The following is an 18,503-nucleotide window of genomic DNA, read 5'->3' on the forward strand; positions in this document are numbered from 1 at the left end:
CTTTGAAATCTAAGCTGCCCCCGGGCGTACAAAGTTCATGAACCGCCGTAGAGGCGCTATCGAAACGTTTATCGGGATGCGGCGGCCTATAATCGAAAACATTGAAACATTTTGTAGGCATTTATGCAGCTCATAATGATTTACGACGCGATGTCGAGGCTCCGGCAACGAGCACGTACATGCCACAAGCTGCTTCCCGGATTTCGTGTTTCTGGCTCTACATGTTTTTTGTGCATATCTTTTTTTTTTTGTATTTGGGCAAGGTCGCGAGTGGTAACCTTTAATCTCGGCGTGCGTGCCTCCCAGTTTTTTGGTGGCCGAGCTCCGAGAGTTCCTGTTCCGATCGCGAGTCCTTTTCTATGACGATTTGTAGCCAGGCAGCTGAAGACGTGAAATGTTTTTGAAACAATCGAAAGTCCGCCATGACAGACCCACTACTCCCTTGAAAACTTGAATATTCCGAATGGGTGGGGGGTGTCCTTTTTTGGAAACAAGTTTCCGCCGGGGGTTGCAAAAGCGTCGAATGTCCTGCCATCGAATGCAAAGCTGTAGCTCAGCAAATTACCAAAGGCCAACATGCCGGATGACCAGCGGCCAACCCACCACACCCTTGGATTCCCCCGATTCCCCGCGAACCCCATGATTTCACGAAATTATTGAGCCAGCAGGACTGCCAGAGCCTAAGCCAGGACACCGCACCACCCCACGCCCAGCGCTTCCTTGGCCCGTTGTGTGTAAATATTTTGAGGCACGCGTGTGTTCCTTGCTCTCATTATAAAGTTCGGCAATTCAACCCCAGCAACAACTGCGATTCCAAATGCAAACTACATCATTTTCATTAATGCGTAGCATTTAATAATTTACAAATAGCCAACTGAACTTCAGTTTAAGCTTTGACTTCGTTGTTGTTTTCCCATTCGACTATTTGAAAGTCCTATTGCATGATATTTTGTTTATTAATGAAATAATAAAAATATAAGCACGATTGTGTGGTTTCTTTACTGATTCAGCTTATTCAGTTTGGAATGCTCCAGACATGCATTTTAATATTTCAATGTACACTAACATCTTTTTGCAACCTAACTTAGGTGCTCTACCACATATAATACAAATAATCCAACCAGGCAAATTGTCTAGCAATTGGACTCTGATATCTCTGTTAATTTGAGATCTCCATATGAATAGTATATCCGTTTTAAAAGTACGGGAAGCATTATATGAATTCAGTACACATCTTTCGAATTCAAAAAAATACAATTCCTTTAATCAAAATTAATCTGCTATTTAGAAAAGTTAGGAAATCTATTCGTTTATCATCCTCAAAAATAAACCAGACATCTCTCAGAAGAACGACATCTATTCCCAGATTACCAGAACGAGAGGGCAAGCCTATTAATTGATTATATAATCGGAACAATTGCCTCGTAAGCTCCCAAATGAGATGCGTACATCGGCGGGCGGCGTGGCTAAGTCGCTTTCTAATTATTGGTAATCCCGAGGCCAACGGACATCTTGGAACCCATTCAACCGGGTTGAATAGTGGGCGAGAGCGAGAGGCAATCGTCGGTAGAGTGAGGCGGAGCATAATGGCGGCAGCGGGTGGATTTCTGGATTTACGGCTCGATGGTCCGCTGTCCGTATGTCCATGTGGCCGTATATCCCTTTTGTCCGCGCATCCCAGTGTCCCAGTGTCCCCGTGTCCGATTGTCCACGAAGGATGGCCATAGCGCCGGTGGTGTTTGCTTGCCGGCAGCATTAACCCTTTTCCAGCTCACGAGCACACATACCATGGAGAAGTCGCTGCCTTTGTGTGGGTCACCCACTCAGTGCGCCTGCCTGTCCGCCATCACAAGGACTCGTCGTGGCGAGGGGAAGGAGGTTAAAACACAGGCAAGGACCCATACTCATTAAAAGATTCTGACCATTTGAAAGAGAATTTAACCTTTTGTCTTCCCAGGCATCCGTTGGCTCTATGCGATATATGTATGTATGTAAGTCCTGGCGCATCCTTTCATGAGTGCGTGGCTTTTTTGCCTTCTAATTGTCACTTGATGGCATGCATGGGGATGTATGTGTGTGTGTGCAGTGGGTGTAAATTAATTTGAGACTACTTGAAAAATATTTAAATAACGCATGTGTGTCTGCGTGCGTTGGAAGGGAAAAAGTATTCCAAACAAATCACAAACAGATATTTCGGCATCCATTGTTTTAGGTCTAGACAACATTTGCCATTTCCTCTCTATCCCAGGACAACCCATCAACATCAACCCATTTCATCTGCCCCACCCACCTCGCATCATTTCGATGCCCCGGGAAGTCCCTCTTCAAGGATTGTCAAATATCGTGGGTTCTCCCAGGATTATAAAGCTAGCTTTTCCTGATGTCACATTCTCGGCCCCTGAAATGTATGTTATGGTATTTTGCGATTCAAACAAAAGCAAATGAAAGCGAACATATTCGTTAATCGTTTTTATACAATATTGGTAGCTTGGGAAAATTGTTCATTACTAAAAGCTAAACGCCAGCCGGTAAATTATGTTCCATGTTAATTCTGCATAAAATTAAAAGGTAACAATACTTAACCCTTTTATGACCATCTACGAAAAGAAAGTTGTACCAATTCTAAATGTAAATTTGAAATTGTGATTTACAAGCTATTGTTCGATAGAAATTAAAAACTTGCCGAAACCTAATCCGATTATGTAAATAACCCACCAAGCTCGCATTTCACCCGTCAATATATCACATCTATAAGTTACATGAGCTCTGGCTCCGATTCATTTTCCCTTTCTCTAACCACTTTGGCTATATAGTCATCTCTCTTGCTCTTCTGGCTGCGAGTCCTTCGGTTTATAAAATTAGGGGTTGATCTACGCTAGAGATCGTTCGCAACCCCTAAGTTTTAGGGAAGTCCGAGCGATTGGCCGCTAGAAATTCTGATCAGATCGGGGAGTTGATTTCCGTGTGACCTCTAGTTTTCGGATAGGGAACAATATTCAGGACGTGACTGTCAGAAAAGGAATCGTACAGAATTTTGGAATTCTAGGTTCCGCCATCAGTTGTAGACATTCCCTCGACGAACTAGGCAGCTGCTTCGGCAGCGCCAGTGGTTTAAACAAGATTTTAAAATATATATACCATATAATGATAAATAATACGGATTGAGGTTCTTAGGTAGCAATTGCCTTACATCGTGTAAGTATTACTTAGATATCTAGATATTTAAAAATTTTGAAACATATTTTCGATGTTCAATTCAATGATTGAATATTAAAAACAGAGTTTTCTTTTGCAATCAAAATTAAAAAGTTGGTAAAATAATAATAATAATAAAATAGCACTGGTTAACAAAATTTCAAATTGAACGAGGATTTAAATTACTTTTCCAAGACGCAACCCCTATATAACCATTATTGGCTTAACCCATCGACGCCTTAATCAATTTGAACTCTGTCCCGCTGCTAATCAAGATGACCAGTAGCAGTGATCTCGACCCAGGATACCGAGTCCAAGGGCCAAGATGACCAGCGACCAAAGATCGGGAGCAACCCCTGCCGAAAGGCGACGAAACGGGTTCCTCAAGAACCCTCATAGGGGGTTCATCTTAAAGGTCCTTGAGATGGCAGTCGACACACTTCGCCAATTGCCCAGTGGTCAAGGGACCGGGGCCAAGTGGCAAAACCCCAATTAGGCATTTTCATTAGTGTCGGAAAATGCAAATGATTGATCGTATTTCCCTCGGAAAAACCAAAGACAACTGACAGCGAAATCAGCGCTAAAATTAATCATGTTTGTCCGTCAAAAAATGGAAAACTTTTGCTGGCACTGCGACCTTGTCGGGATGCGAAAGGACTCGCCAGGACTATTCGAAAAAGTGGTCGGAGGTGATGATGCCGGCGGTGTCGGGTTTCCAATGCTGTCAGTGTTGTTATTGCTTTTTTATAAGCCATAAAAAAGCATAAAAATTGCACATTCGCCGGCTGCCCATTTGCCAGATGGGCCACTTGACGTCGGCGAATTCCCGACGGGAGTTCGGTCTCCAACTTTTCTGGGCCATAACTCTTCGAGTAATTGACAGATTGCAATTAGAAATCGATGCAAAAAGCCTAGTGGCCAACATAGCAAAAAGTATCGAGTTACAATTCGAAGAAGAAACGAAACAAATTTGCACCTTTTTTAGGGGTGAGAGTTGGGGCGATTTTCTTTTCGGCCGGGTGGAGTCAACTGGAAAACAGTTGATTTGGATTATGGATTCTGGTTTAAGCTGGGTCACTTTAGGGATGTCAAAGAATGCTCCCTTCGGGAATTCCAAAGTGTTGCCTGCTGTTTGGACACTCACTCACAAAATATGCAATATTATTTTCGGGTAATCGATACGTAAGATGTGAATATTAAAAAAAAACTGAAGCATCGTACATATACGATTTTAGAAATATTTATTCAAAATGTGTTCAATTTCCTTATATAATTCATTAGGCAATCGATTTATGCGACCATGATTGATTTTAAAAACCAAACCAATCGGGACATTACATTGTGTGCTTTCTTAAAAATAAAAACCACACTCCAAAACCCTTCATATCAATTCGCTTTCGCTACATATGCTTGTTAGCCGATAGAAATGTGTATATCGAATTTCAGTTAATCACAAAATGAGCCCAATATCCCGGACTAGGGATATTCAATGGCCTGGAATCCCCCCACACATATGCGGGAATAGACCCAAAAATTGGAAATGGACGTGGGGCAGGGACTATTCAAATAAGTGAATGATAGATGGCGAGGGGGAGGGATATACATACACATATGTCTAGAGAAGGGGGGTCGAAAAATGCTTGTTGCCGCAAAAAGCCTTAACAGTGGCCATAAAATACCCCATGTTTCGAATAAGAAACCCCAGCCACCAGAAGTGACAGAGCAACCCTCTCTACATATGTAGTAAGCCTGTATGTAAGGGTCTATCCCTCGTCCAAATGCTCGAAGTGACCGGCCGAATCGTAAAAATGTAAGACGAAAACGAGCTCAAGAATAAAAACACATTAGATACAAGCAAATATCCTTTCCGCAGTCGCATGTCCTTTGCACACACAAACACTGGCGCGCACATACAAATTTATCTCCATTTGACCCTCTTCAAAGTGCTTTTTATAGTCATTTAGTGTTTTGGCCCTCCCGTCAAGTACTTTTATTGTACACGTATAAATCCAATTCGGCATTCGGCGGCATATATGTAGGGTCCAAGGATCCAAGGACCCAAGGATCCCCGTTATGTTTGTGGGTGTTTGGGTGTGTGTGAAAAGGTAGGACGAAACGAAACGAGAGTCCAACTAATGAAACGGAACCAAGAGTCGGGAAAGGACCAAGGACCAGAGACCAGGGACCATGGAACCCAGGGACTTTCCTTGGACCGCGGCGCCCAAAAGGACCACAAAACACATGCATACACAATGCCCACGGCAACAACAAAAACAGCAACAGTTTGGTTGTCAAAACTACACCCGGAAAAGGCAACCCACACGCATACACAGCGAGAAAAGCCCTTTTATGTTGAATAAAGCTATAAGGTTACTAAACTACTTAATTTGTTTTCAAAATATTTCAAAGAGTATTAAAATAAATACAATAAATTACTTAGAAAGAGTAACATATATTTTTAGTTAATTTATCAATTGGGATCTTGGGGAGCATAAATTTAGTTGAAACTTTTTTCCCGGTGGACATATGCAAAGCAGATGCCAAGGTCCTTTGCCGGTCGGCGTGAGTCCCACCCAGCGAGTCCTTTTTAAAATTTTAAGACATGTAAAAGGTCCTGCATCGTCCTGCGCGACGGCGATTCGGCAGTATCCAACTCCCGGCTCCCAGTTCCAACTTGCAACCCCCCGAAGGTCCAAGGATGGGCATTCGAATATGTATCGCCCGAAAGGATCTATAGTCCTGGTCCTGGAGTCCTGTATGTGTGTGGGTGAGTTTATGGCCTTGTATGTTGCCAATGTTATGGTATTGGGGCTGGAATATCTGTTCGTTCGTTTGTTTGTTTGCTTGTCGCTCGGTTGGCGTTTGTGTGCGTTTGTCCTGTGTCCTGTGCTGTCCTGTCCGGCCTTTCCGAATTTTCCCCCTTTTTTCCGGCCCCTTCCCCACCCTCGCCATGCGGAAAACCAACCCAACATCACCGCATCTGCAAATGTTGTTGTCCTTTGGGTTGTTATTATTTTAAATTTCTGTTTTCAGTTGTTTTTTTTTCTGAGTTTTTTTCTTGTATCTTACTGTCCTCTGTTTTTTGTCGTTGCTATTTGCATGTGGTCGGCCCTTATCCTTTTGGGCCATCGCCATTTTGGTTCACTTTTTTGTTACACAGCTTCTTGTCCTTTGTGGCAATATTTTTTCTGCTCATATTTTTAAAATAATATTTTGTGGTTAATGCTAATTTAAATTAATTTCCAATATCCTTGTTTTTCCTAAACGACTAAAGATGCTTAGTAAGTTTCAGCCTTTGAAGCCTTTGGCCTTTCTTGCAAATCAAAGAAGCCTAGTCTATGATATGATTTGGGCTATCCACAAGAAGGCCCATTTTCGAAGCAGAAGCCGCAGGAATGCGACCCACTCACAATTTTTCAACCACTTTGCACAACACAAGAAAAAAAGGAGAACAGACAAAAAATGAAAACCCTTTAAAAAACAATACACGGGCTGTAACAGGGCCATTAATTTCCCAATTTACAGTCTATTCGCAAGCCGTTGCCAAAATTGTTTAAGGTTTTAAAACCCACATACATAGACACACACATGAAGATACTGATAGATGTGTGGGTGGTGTGAAGGGGTGTGAGTGTGGGCCAGTGGCCATATGTCCATTTTGGAGAGGAATTTCCATCCAACGAGGTGTGCGGTGCGTGTGTGTGGGTTGTCTTCTTCAAGGACCGCCAGCGAATGGGGTGGTAAATGCTGCCCAAGGGACTTGTAGCTGGATACCAACAAAGTTTTTCAAAAAATAAACGAAACGCAGAAGAAAATACGAAGGAGAAGCCGCCAGGAGCGCAGCAAGGACAATCGGCCAGGTGGATCACACCAATGCCCTTCCTGATCAAAAACAGAGAAATTTCGCTAAAAGCATGAACTCTGTCTCTCCATAATATTTGAATTTTTTTTGGAAATTAATTTCTTATGGTGTTCCAAAAATTATTTATATAGTACATAAGATCCAAGCCCAAAAAAGTACTATATAATAGTAGGGTGCTTTAAGGTCTAGCAAACCGATTCTCCTGACCGAAGGCAGCTGAAACGCAAAAGAAACGCCACCACATGGTTTTATTATATTGTGAATGTGATTACCTTAAGGATATGCAATAAGCACACACACATACACATGCCCAAGAGGCAGAGATCCGGGAACTGGGAATGATGTGTGGAGATAACCAGCGTCGGCGGAGCAACCCATTTCGAGGCTGGACAGGCGACGACCCATCTACCATCGCCATTGCCATCTGCAGCCCAACCGGATCCCCATCCAGAGACCATCCTCCATATCCTTGCCATCCTGGCACATTGCATGCCCAGCAGTCAGTCGTAAAAGCCAGCCGAAGGGGCGGTGGTTGGGTGGCTGGGTAGCTGGGCGGATGGGCGTTCGGTTGGGTGGGGCTCTGAATGAAACGCCGGAGCCACAAAGATACGCGAGATACGGATGCAGAAAAAGTATCTCACAGATACAGATACCGCGCTGAGCGCTGCATGAACATTTTCAATTAGTGCAGACAACGCGGGGCCGAACGAGGGGCATTTACGGATTTCTGAATAAACACAACTATACATTTGTTAGCCAATTACTAAATCACGTTGTCTCGCAGATTCCTATATATATGCAGTTTAAGTGACCTCAATCAAAAGTGAAGAAAGTTAAATTATTTTCATCAGAAACATGTTTGGAATGAACAATAGATAATTACATTTGCAATCAATCGATTGCCTATCTATAGTGTTGTAATAAATGTATGTAATATTTGCATCATTTGCATGAATGCGAAAGTCCCTCAAGCTGCCCTCGCTGACGTCGAGTCATGTGCATGGAATGAGTTGCAGTTGATGCAGAATATGAAAAAAAGAATAGGAGAAATGAAAGAGGATATGAGGGAGATGTATGCAGATGTCATGTGGACCGTGTGCAGCACGTAGCATCTGTGGACCGTGGACCACCTTGGCGAGTCCTGCGAGTCCTGTCAACCGTTTTTGCAGCCTTTCTGCACGTTCATCCTGCCAACTGCAACTGTGCGAATCTTGACAAGGGGCAGGGGGTAATGCGTAATGGCTAGGAGCCGGGGTAAAAACCGAGGCAAACCGAAAATCGAGGATAAGAACGGATAATCTAATGTCGCAAGGATCTGCCACTCACGGCGAGTCATCGTCATCCCAACACACACAGCCTATAAATAACTGCAAATAAATCAAAATCTATCAATGCGAACAATTCGATGTGTTACAATTGACTTCGCCGATCAAAGCCGTCCTGCCTCTGGCTCCGCTGCATTTTCGTCCTTCTTCCTGCGTCCTTTCCATTCGTTTTTTTGTGTCATACCTTTTGTGTGGAGTGCGCGACCAGAGAGTATCCTTTGTGTCAATATTATTAGCAGCAGCCGAAGCAAGCAATCGAAAGGATAATGGCCGAAAGGGTGACAGGGCACTGGGTTACGATATGCACCGGAAAAAATACTCCCTAAATCAAAGGTTGCCTTAACAAAATCAAAAAGCGTGCATTGGAAAATTCTACGATTTTAAAAATAGGATTGCATATGTTTTTTTTTTATTTATAGTACTTTTTATCTCTTCGCATGTTTCAATTAATTTAATTAATATAAGTTTTGAATATTTATGATCTCAGTAATTTACAACAACGAAGGCTAAGGATTTTTCTCGCCGTGCAAAATGCGTGGCTTTCAAATTTCCACCACTCCTGGCCGCAGTGAGTGTGCGAAATTTTACAGTAATTTAAAAGAGAAAAAAAATGTTTCACCAATTTAATCAATATTACACAACCCATTCGAGAGATACACGCACACCAGGCGTATCTGATATCGATGCGCTTCCTAATGGACACTGCGCTCTAATTTTATTTATGATCTAATGTGCCGAGGGAAAATCGGTAAATCCGCGAGCCGAGGTGCAGGGATGCAGGATGGATTTCAGGTCGCAGCGAAGGATGAGTGTGAAAGGGCATGTATCTGCGGACTGATATCCCGTTGTCTGCCGATTGAATTTACGCGCTCTGTTTGCCATTTGGCCTGTGTCCTGTGTCCTCTTTCTTTTCATCCTGTCACTGGGCGGTGGGCAATTTTTTAAAATAATTCTCTCCTTTTTTTTTTTTTTGTTGGTTCAACTTACCGCAATACAAACGAAACTGAATCAACAAGGGCGGGGAGGAAGGGAAAGAGAATTTGGCAAAGAGAGTAATGTGAAAGTGACGCCGAAATGATTTTGTAACTAATTAGAGAATGGGTAAAACTCACATTTGGAAACAAAAAAAAAAAAGAATATAAAACTAATATTCTATGCCATTTTTAGGATAATTTTGGATAGTTTAGTTGGGTATTTATTTCGAATGTTTTGATCAAAATACCAAATATTTTTTTCACAAAAAATCTGGGAAAATATTTTTGGCAAAAAACTTAAATTTCAAATTGGCTTTTTTGGCTATAACTTGACTAAAAATGGTCACAGAGCAAAAAAGAGTACCATTTTGTACTCCTTACAACCAATACTAACAACCCCTTTCACTTTTAAGCTGATTTTGTGAAATTAATTTTTGGCCAAATTTTCGCATTTTTTGTAAGGGGTACCATCATCAAAACTTGCAAAAAAATGAAACATCCTAGAATTCCCAAACTTGAATGCAGATCGATTGGGATTTAAGAAACAAACTCAACGAGGTATGACATTCCATATTTGGGTAATTATTTCGAATGTTTTGATCAAAATACCAAATATTTTTTTCACAAAAAATCTGGGAAAATATTTTTGGCAAAAAACGCAATTTTCAAGTTGGCTATTTTGGCTATAACTTGACTAAAAATGGTCACAGAGCAAAAAGGAGTACCATTTTGTACTCCTTACAACCAATACTAACAACCCCTTTCACTTTTAAGCTGATTTTATGAAATTAATTTTTGGCCAAATTTTCGCATTTTTTGTAAGGGGTACCATCATCAAAACTTGCAAAAAAATGAAACATCCTAGAATTCCCAAACTTGAATGCAGATCGATTGGGATTTAAGAAACAAACTCAACGAGGTATGACATTCCATATTTGGGTAATTATTTCGAATGTTTTGATCAAAATACCAAATATTTTTTTCACAAAAAATCTGGGAAAATATTTTTGGCAAAAAACGCAATTTTCAAGTTGGCTATTTTGGCTATAACTTGACTAAAAATGGTCACAGAGCAAAAAGGAGTACCATTTTGTACTCCTTACAACCAATACTAACAACCCCTTTCACTTTTAAGCTGATTTTATGAAATTAATTTTTGGCCAAATTTTCGCATTTTTTGTAAGGGGTACCATCATCAAAACTTGCAAAAAAATGAAACATCCTAGAATTCCCAAACTTGAATGCAGATCGATTGGGATTTAAGAAACAAACTCAACGAGGTATGACATTCCATATTTGGGTAATTATTTCGAATGTTTTGATCAAAATACCAAATATTTTTTTCACAAAAAATCTGGGAAAATATTTTTGGCAAAAAACGCAATTTTCAAGTTGGCTATTTTGGCTATAACTTGACTAAAAATGGTCACAGAGCAAAAAGGAGTACCATTTTGTACTCCTTACAACCAATACTAACAACCCCTTTCACTTTTAAGCTGATTTTATGAAATTAATTTTTGGCCAAATTTTCGCATTTTTTGTAAGGGGTACCATCATCAAAATTTGCAAAAAAATGAAACATCCTAGAATTCCCAAACTTGAATGCAGATCGATTGGGATTTAAGAAACAAACTCAACGAGGTATGACATTCCATATTTGGGTAATTATTTCGAATGTTTTGATCAAAATACCAAATATTTTTTTCACAAAAAATCTGGGAAAATATTTTTGCCAAAAAACTGAAATTTCAAATTGGCTTTTTTGGCTATAACTTGACGAAAAATGGTCACAGAGCAAAAAGGAGTACCATTTTGTATTCCTTAAATATTAATACTAACGGCAACGAAAAAAATGGAAAATAAGTAAAACGATTTTCATATTAGCAAGAGTTACGCTCTAAACCCTTTCGCTGATCCCATCTGGTGAAAGACCCAATCTAGCTAAAGTGGATAACCCACTAGGATGAATCAGCTCATATCCCCTCGTTGACCGACGAGACATTCCGCAAAATCATTTTACCTCCTGTGTCCTTAATCAGGAAACCCACAGGACACAGGACAGGGTTAGGCCAAGATCTCTAACTGCCACCCGAAGAACTGAAACCGAAACCGAGGAAACCAATGGAAAGGCGAAAGAAAACCCAAAGGGGCCCCCGAGGGCCGTTTTGCACTAATTAATAACAGTAAATTCCCCCAGCGGAAGGACTCTTCCTTTCCCTCTTTTTGTTTCTCTAGCTCACTCGGTCCTTTTTGGTTCTTCAGGACATTTAAGGACAATCCTTTGGGTTACTGTACTGACAGCTAAAAAATGTCGCATAGTTTTTTACGTCTTAACGAGTGTCAACCACCGGAGTCAGGAACTCAGGACTCAGGAACTCAAATGTCCTGCTGCCTGTCTGCGCATGTGTGTGTCCATGTGTGTGTGCTATGTGTGTCCACTGGCAGATTCTCCCTTTTAGCTAAATTGGCAAAAAAACATCCAATTCATACCATTCCGCTCCATTCAACGATGACCCCACCCACTCTACCTAAACACAAAGTCTATTTGAAACCCTCCTTGCTACGCAACTACGAAACGATGCTAATTCATATTCAAATGAATTCGAAATAAACCCCAATCACAATTATTATGAGACATGTTAAATGGACCAAAAGTCCTGACAACCAACAACAATGATGCCGGCACACGAAGATGCTGAGACTCACACACTCATCAGTTGGCCACATTTGTAGTGCAAGATGCGCATGTCCTGTCTGAAATCGTCGGACCAACGAGTGGACATGTGGAGGCTGGTGGCTGGCGGCTGAAGGAGTTTGAATGTCCTGGAAAGGGAGATGGGGCGGTAGGACGAGGGTTGGGTCAACAAAAGAGAAGCCCCAGGAATTGTTCGTATTTCAGCTGTGAATGAGAGGTATTCATTTGCATACTGCACATGAACGCAGAAGCTGCAGCAGCGCGTTTTGAATTCCTTCTTTCGGTTGGCGGATCATCATAGGTGGCAGACGGTGTTTTAATACCATCACTTGGTTTGAATTTAAAGCTGTGGTTGGAGAACGACTTTAAGAGCGTTATTTTCTTCTAGGTTTCGTTCTTCTACATTCATTAAGCCTCTCAATCGATTAGTTCTTAACAATATGACATTTTCCTCAAAGGGGATCAGTGATTCGAATAACATTTTGCGGACTTAAGTTGGACAATCTGGATACTGGATTTTCCCGGGGTGGTGGGAATGGAAGTGGCTTTTCCTGGGCCGCGCCAAGCAAATAAACATGCTGTCAACTGCCGTCTGACATCGCACGTCCTTGCCGCCTGCCGCCCACCGACCACACACCACCCACCGCCAAGTGCCGCCTCCTCCCCCCTATATTTCATTCCTATCGCAGGACACAGCCACATTTGCATACGTGCGGCCAATGTCCCAGGACAAACACACACACATGCGTTTCATGTGGAAGGGCCGTTGAAAGTTTTTGGGAAAGAACTTTCATTAAACAATGCGACTCAGCCGACGAAGGTCCAAAAACTGGGAACACACAGAACTCTTGGTCTCCAGCTCCGGCTCCCATTCAGCTCCAAGTCGTCCTGCCCCCCATATCCTCTGGCCACACACTAAGAAAATGAACATTATATTGAAATAGTTAGCTGTAAACATGCAGATCATAGTATTACTTAAACTATAGATGTATACACGCAAACAGAATATAATATTGAGTTTTATGAAATAAATCAAATTGCAAGCCGATTTTATGGGCTTTTATTTACGGGAAAAACACTGGCTAGTTTCTTTCAGTGTTGAACGAAGCAGTGGGTGAGTGCGTGATTGTTGATTGTGCGTATATGTATGTTTTTTGTGTTTTGCTCTGTTTTGTCAGTTTTTTGAGTGAAAATCAGGGGGATGGGGGGTTTCATGCAGTGGAAAACTGAGCGGAGGAAGTGTGGTGGAGGTCGCGGAGATTTTTCCGCTGCTAGCTCCCAGCGCCATTCAGTCTGCGCCCCCACAAACGAAAAAATGGAATGATTTTAATATTAGCTAATGGATATCGCGCCAGCACAAACACATCACACACATGGGCGTTCGTCCTTAGGTCCTGTTCCGACCACACCGCCTCCCCCTTCGGCTGCTCCCCTCCGCTGCCATCCTTTTCCCGCATGACGGTATGATATTTCAAACGCTTAATAATAGCACTCGAAAATAAGGAAATGACACAGCCATTATTTCGTTGTGCTCTTTATTTATTTTTTTATTCTGCTCCCAACCACATTCATATTCATATTCAAATCCAAATCGCTGACAGCGTCGCGCTTTTTGTGGCCCAATTATTTTGAAATTGTCTGCGAAATGCAAACGTTTAGTTTTTGCGAATGGCTGCACAGGATTTAGGGTGGGCAGATTTGCGATTTACCTCATCAGTAGGCACGACTAGTAAAAGTTATTGTTCAAAGAGGACGATTGCGGAATGGGGGTCAATTTTAAAAGCAAAGCTTTTAGCAATGAGCTTAATTATTTGAAATTAAAAGTTATGACATTTGAAACCATTTATAGTGGACCATCTTATGTTATAAGTTATTTATATGGGCACAATAAGACACTCTAGAATTTTACGACCTTGCATTACTTATTCAAATAGTGTACCCCAAACTTTCAGGGCCAAACAATGAAAACACAAATGCGAAATCCAATCGAGCGTATAAATTATGGCCAGTTAACCTTTTCGCAGGACCTGCAGGACCCCAAAGTCGCACTCAATCATGGTCAAATCTTGACAAAAGTATTTACTCGCATGCCCCGAATTATGTTTATCCAGCATGCATATTTCATGGATCTAATGGTCGACCCAAAAAATAGGGGGGGCTATGTAGATGTGTGGATATCAGGTGAGTGGAATGCAAACAAACAGATGCCAAAGGATCCGGGGATCCGGGCCCCGAGATCCGGGACAACTTATTCCGAATGCTAAATCGTTCGAATCCTTTTTCCGGCACACTCCAGCGAGCAGGAGAGCTCACGCTCAATAGCACAAGGACAAATGCAACTGGCCCTTGGCCTCCCAAATCGACCCACACTCCCACTCCCACTCCCTCTCTCTATCTTTCTCATTCTCTTTCTCTGGCCATGTCCTTTTGGGCATCCATTCATTCAGCCATCGGCATTCTGGGCAAGACCAAGGACCAAGGAACCCCCCGCCCACCGGCACATGTCCCATCCATCATCACACAATCACAAAATGAGTATCATGAGCCCAGTCCAGTCGTAACCCCCTTCGAAGTCCCCCCTTTTTCAAGTCGCACACGTAGCATTCTAAGGGCATAAAGCGTACTTATCGGCTTTTCCCCGAGCTCGGCCGAAGACCGACTAAACAGGAGCTGAACTGCTCAAAATACCCAAAACCAAAATCTCGAATGTCCATTAGCATACGACGAATCCACCTATACCCATTTTCAAGCCTTCAGTGGCGCACTAGAAGATATTTTGTAAGAGGGGTCTTTTAAGATATATAAATCACTAGTTTTACTTTCATTTGATTTCGATTTTATTATTAGTTCTTTGGCAAGATTTGATATTATTTACATTACATGAGAGCGCGCTTTGACCCCACATTGCCTACACCCCTGCCGTTCCGCAACTGCCCCCCTTAGCCCCCCTTAGAATTCTTAGCCCACCTCCGAGTTATCCTGCCCACGTCTGCAGCCTTTGGCTGGAAGTTTCTTTCGCTCCTTTCTGGCATCGAACCACTCAGCAACTTGCCACCCACACAGATGGTTATAGAAGGGCGGGGGAGGGGGATTGGGGATTGAGGCAAAGGTCTTTGGGTTGGCTCCGCTTTTGGCCAGAACACACAGACACACACGGTCAGAGGAAAATCCACACCATCTGCCACACCTTACACCTAACCCAACAATCCAATTCCGAGGCAACAATATGCTCCGCAGCTTCGTTTTCCTTGGACAGAGAGAGGGAGAGAGAGAGCAGGAGATGGAGTGGGAGCAGGAGGTTGGGTCAGGGGTCAGGGGTCATGGGTGGGGAAAAGGGGCTTTTGGTAAGCCAAAGGGGCAGCCATATTGCAATGTATGGCCAGGGCGCTTGGAGCACGCAGCCAGCGAATGTGGACGTGATGCTCGAACCTGGAGCCTGGAAACACCCACACTCGGCTCGTTTGAAACCAACCCCTTCATCATTTCAAATTTAAATTTAACCTTTTGTCTTAATACGGCCAGGCGAACAACGAGCACGAGCTCCTGTCCTGGGCATCATAAAAACATCGTCAAGTCGATGGGATAAGACCGGAGTCCGGAGTCCGCAGTCCGCAGTCCGGAGTGCAGACCAGAAACCGGACCGAATAGAGACGTATGTGAGGCAAGGAGGGAGCCAGCTTAGACCCGTATTATTGGGGGAGGCAACTAATTTACGGATTTGCCACCCACACCTGACAAGCGACTTAAGTGGTAGTTGGGAAGGAGTTATGCTTCAAGGATAATGTACACGTTGATCCATATAGAAGTATTCTTATAAAAGATAGCATAATACAGAAATACAGTGCTGGTCCAAGAGAATATCTTAAAAAATCTTTAAAAAAATAAATACGAGTATATTTAATATAAATGTCTTTGAATCTTAAGTTAGATTTATGGCTTTATAATGGGAAATCAGGTCAAAAATCGTCTTTATTTGCATTCAAGTTTTCTCTGTGTAGCATTAAATCGAAGATGGTCAGCTGAATGAGAGGGCTTAAAGTCGCCCCAAAAGTTACCTCAATCAATGAAGTGGCAACAAGGAAAAGGAGGATCCTGCGACGGACTAAGAGGTGGATAAATAGGAGGTTTTCAAGCAGGAGGCGTACGACTGCTAAAAGCAGGGAGGGCGTGGGTGGATGGTGGCAATGTCCAAAGGGAATGCTAAGGGAAATGGCCAAAATTCAAAATGGCCACTTGAGGGGTGAGAGTGGAAAGCCAACGGCGAGTTCTCTTCTGTAGTGGACAACTTGTACAGCACACACAAACAAACAGGGGAATGGGTAGGGGGTGGGAAATGAGAGGAGTGGTGGGGGGTGGTCGAGAGAAACGGAACGACACCAGAGTTATCAACATAAAAGTCAATCTGCTGAGGGGGTTGAATGCGAACACAGTCCACAAATGGGCTAAGCAGTCGGGGTGGGGGTGGAAAAGGGGTATCAGGGAAAGGAACGAGTGGGCAAGGGGCTGCAGCAGCTAGTGGGGCAGTCACAGTCGTTAAAGCCCCCCTTATTGACCCCTTTGTTGGAGCGCTTAAACGCAAAACCAAAACCACACAGAAAGAAACGTCTAGTGCAAGTTCGCGAAAAATTATATATATTTACTATTTAAAGAACAAACGAAACCCACATAAGCTAAAATATTATATTCAAAGCTGAATTTACATTTAAATAAATGTATAAATGTTGCAAAGGGAGCAATATATTTTTTCACTGCCTAAACTGGACTCGGTCGCTTTCTGTTTCTTTATTTTTGACCCACCGCCACCCCCTCGAAGGACTCGAAGGACATTGTGCGCGCTGGTCGTTAGTGTTGGTGGTTCGGTGATGGACGGCCCACGGAGCTGAAGTGGCTGCCAGTTTTGTAGCTGTTCGTGGATTGAAATCGCACATATTTCACCTTGTCAGCCGTCCCGTTCGCACCCGTTTGACCAGCTATCCCGGGCAGGTCCTGAGTGTTCCGAATGTCCTGCGTTACGTTTCGTTTCGTTACGTTTTCCAATGAAATCGAAAAGTCCACCCCTAATGGCTAGCTAACAGCGACCAAAAAAGCTGAAAACCCCTGGACCGCGGACATCGAACGGACCTGAAGCGGCCATTTGCCATTCAACCCCATGAAGCCGGTGTCCTTGGAACGGGACAGCCCACTCCCACCATCCGCTCACTCCGGCATTTATACAATTACATTTATAAATGCCTTTCTGCGATATCAAACAGAACGACATGGAAAACACACACACACACAAAAGGGGGAAAGCGAAGACAATCGAGTGCCTCCAAGCTCTTGAAATTGAGATTGGGGGCTGTTCTACCCACTCACCCCTCCATCTAAAAGCTAATTTTTAGCATTGGAACTCAATAAATTGCTTATTATTTAAAATATTGGTGTCCATTTTTTAAAATGGACTATTATAAGTAAACGAAATGAAGCTTTATTATAGTAAAATAGTAAATCAGATGATTCAAAAAGTCGACTAGAAGTATAGGATTGAAATTCTAATAATATATCTTGGAACGCCGATTTTGAAATCAGTTAGTTCCTCGTGTTATTCACAATTACAACTGGTTAGCCCCTAAAGCACTTGAGCTCTCATATTGACCTTATCTCCGATCTTCAACAAAGTGATCACGAAGGGATCAAAGATCGGGGAACAATGCGAATTGGCTAATTGATGGCACTTCGGCGGGACCACTTGACTTGATCGGTCCGTCCGATCGAGGACTTCGAAAAGCGCAAATCCGATCGAGGAGCACCGATAGCGATGAGTGTCAAGCGATAATTGCAGCTCGTAGAGCGATAACGCGTCCATCCGATCTTCGCGGCAGCCGATCGGCATGTGAATGTGAGCGAATGCGGATGACTCGCGGATTTGCCTATTCCGGGCTACCAAAGGGGTTAAATAGGCGCTTCCCTACCCCCGACGAAATAAAGGGGTTGGTTCGGCCCTCCGAGGCGGCGAAAGGAGTACTTTTTACCTGGGAACGCGACATGGAAATGGGACATGTTATTGGGACATCTTCGGATCGCGTAACCCCTTCGGGTAAATCGCGTTAATCCCGGCCAGGTAACCAGCAGGAAATTATCATTTTTCATTCCGGCCTGACATCTGGCTTCCTCGCGGTTCGAGGGATAGCAATGTTAAGATCCGCATCCTGAAGTGCCCACAAAAGGAAGTGCAAAGGGTCTGAAATGTCAGCGCAAGGACTCGCCGAAAGCCGAATAAAAAAGAAACGAGGAAGTGGAAATGTCACACGGTCAGAAACTCTGACTTATTCAACTCGCCTAATTGAAATCACTCGTCCATTGTTTTTCGACTCAACAATGAGTTCGACCTGTCACATGTCAACTTGGCAAACAAATAAACGAAAGCCAAACAATAAACCACTCGGGGCCTACTCCAAGCCAAATCGCAGCTA

This window comes from Drosophila mauritiana, chromosome X, assembly GCF_004382145.1.
Source record: "Drosophila mauritiana strain mau12 chromosome X, ASM438214v1, whole genome shotgun sequence".
In the NCBI taxonomy this organism is placed as follows: Eukaryota; Metazoa; Arthropoda; class Insecta; order Diptera; family Drosophilidae; genus Drosophila; species Drosophila mauritiana.